We start from the raw sequence: 2,946 nt of genomic DNA, 5'->3' as shown, positions 1-2,946 counted from the left end.
CGCGCAGGGGCCGGCGGCGGGGAGACACCCGGGCCCGGGGAAGGGGGGGTGTGGGGGGGGTGTCTCGGTCAGGCGTGGGGGGTGACAGTGCGGACAGCGCGGGTGTTTCTGGTGGGACTGATGGTGCCGGCTGTCAGGTAGCCGGGGTCGGGGCAGGGTCCGCTTTACGCCGGGGGTGGGCGCAGGGAGGAGCGGGAGCAGCGGCATCGCCCCCTCGGGCAGCAGCAGGGGATGGGGGGTTCTGTGCGAAGGGGGGAAAGCAGGGATCTGGGGGGAAGTATGCTATGAACTCTTAAATTAAAGATGGAAGTGTATAACTCATTGAAATTACACTGCCTCATCTTTTCAGGAGATACCCTTAATTTCTGTATTCTCTTAGGAGGAGATATCCCCAATTTCTGTATTCTCTTTTCCAGAGATACCCCCAATTTCTGCATTATCTTTTCAGGAGATACCCCCAATTTCTGTATTCTCTTTTCAGGAGATACCCTTAATTTCTATATTATCTCTTATGAGGAGATATCCTCAATTTCTGTATTCTCTTTTCTGGAGATACCCCCAATTTCCAGATTAACTTTTCTGGAGACACCCCCAATTTCTTTGTTATCTTTTCAGGAGATATCCCCAATTTCTGTATTCTCTTTTCAGGAGATACCCTCAATTTATGTATTATCTCTTCAGGAGATACCCTCAATTTTGATACTTCGGCAAGCAATGAACAATTGCTCCCTGCGCCCTTCCTTCTCCATAGCATTCACAATTTTCTTATACCTCTATTACCTGCTTCTCCCTCAGTCCTGTCTTGCCCAGAGTCAAGAACCCAGCTCTCTTTAGTTCCCCTTTCATGCAAGATGCTCCTTTCCACCCTCCTCAGTCATTTTGGTTTTTTAAGTCTTTGAACAGGGCAGCCAGAACCACAATGTTCTGTTTTGATCTGAAACTCTTTTCTGTCAATTCCTAACATGCCTTTCTGATTGATGCTGGAGACTGGGCTCTCTTTCTCAAATGGTAAATACCTGATTTTGAGCTCAACCTGTTGTGCCTCCTGTGTGGCACCTTCAATTAGCAAATCTAATGTTTTATGCCTGAACAGCACCCAGCCACTCAACAGGAGGACATCCTTCTGGTCCTTAACCAGATCACTGATATCCTTGTGCTCACCGACTCCACCAGAAAACTCCTCTTGGACTTCAGGGGTATAACTTTGCTCTGCTAAAGATGCGTTGGCCCTTCACCACCGTACATATACATCTGTCTCATCTGGCTCTGGTTTACTACAGCCCAAAGGGAATTTTGTTCTATAGAGGTCAGATTTCTGCAGATAGCAGTTCCTTGGATCAGTTTTGGAGGCTTTCTAAAAAGATTGGCATCAGGTTTGCTACGTTGCCTTCCTGGAATACTAGATTGAGTTTTGTTGAAGTGTATTTTATCTACATATTGTGGTAACTACAGAAAATGTTGATAGTTCATAAACAAGAAATCCTGAACGCCAAAATACTGCCTGAAAATATAGATACTCAAAAATGTTGCTTAAATAATTAGTATTTTAATTTCCATTGATAAATACATATTTTCCACAAAAAGACCTTAAAACAATGTCCCCTTATGTGCATGCACATACACACAAGAAACCTTATCACCGAGTTGGCTGAAGGGAGCTTTTGTCTAGAAATTGCTTATAGAAATTTGATATGAGGTGCATGGTTATCAGCTCAGATAATCTACACCTGAAACTCTAGATTTTTCAATGTATATAACAATGCATGTTCTCCATGAGAAGGGTTTTCCTCAAGCATCAGGTCTCTAATGGTGCAGATTGAGTTTCAGGGGGGCTGTGGTCCTGGGTAAATGTTGCAGACAACATGGGTGTACAAGCACTGTGGAAATTTGTCAGTTATTTGTTTTCTCAAATAAATTTGCTTTCTTGTTTTTAGAAGACATGTGATTCCATACATACAGTAATACAGAAAGAGGATATTGTCCTCATTTTTCATGCATATTTTCTTGCAAAGCCAAACAAAAAGCTGGCTGAATGAGGTAATTTTTCAGATAGCAGCATTAATCATTAATCATATGAATTCTCTTTAACTGTGAGTAACACATTTCCACGCCAAATTCAGAACATCTGCTAACTCAGGGAGAATACTGGAAATAGTCTTTGTGCAACGTTGAAATAAGAGTTGAAACCAAAAGTTATGGAGACTTTATTGTAAAGAACTCAACTCCTAGCCTGGAAGAGGAAGGCGGAGATGGTAGGGTGGACACAGGAGGTGAGCAGAGATGCCCTTGCAGCTGTACCTGTGGGCACACTCACCCCAGCAGCATGCAGGGCTGCAGGACACTTACGTCTCTTGCCCTCGGCTGTTAGCAATGCCCACAAACCCACAAATAACCCCCGGAGCGGGCAGAGACCTGTATACAACCTCAGAGGGGTTCATATTCGTTTGGCTGCTCGGTGCCCTGCTCCTCTGTGGTTTGTGGGGGTGTGTTTGCCTCTGAAGTGAAGCAGCTGCAACTTAAAAAGAGACTTTATCATAACTGTCAGCTCCGGATTGTGAGCAGATGAGCCGTTTCCACGCAGACTGCAGCACCTCTCAGCAGTTATGCACAAGTCAACCTGTGCCACTGCTGGTCTGTCTGGGAGAATTTGCCAAGCTGCTGTTATACTGGAGTGAACTGGGACCCATTAAAACAAAGCAGAGCTGCTCTGCTTTGAGCAGTGGCACTAGCAGGGGCATCTTTGCACTCAAAAATACTTTCCAGCGTGCTGCCAAGTCCTGCCCATGGGCTGGGAAGCTCGTGGCTCTTATCTTCAGCCGGCAGTGTCAGATACGCTGCTGGCTGTTGAGACCTGCGCATACACCATCTCCAGCTGGCGAGGATCTCCTTTTCCTGATATCAGGCAGCAGTGCTGTGCAGAGAACTGGGAGGGGATCCATCCTTTCT

Source organism: Strix aluco, chromosome 13 (assembly GCF_031877795.1).
Source record: "Strix aluco isolate bStrAlu1 chromosome 13, bStrAlu1.hap1, whole genome shotgun sequence".
NCBI lineage: Eukaryota > Metazoa > Chordata > Aves > Strigiformes > Strigidae > Strix > Strix aluco.
This window is presented reverse-complemented; position numbering follows the sequence as displayed.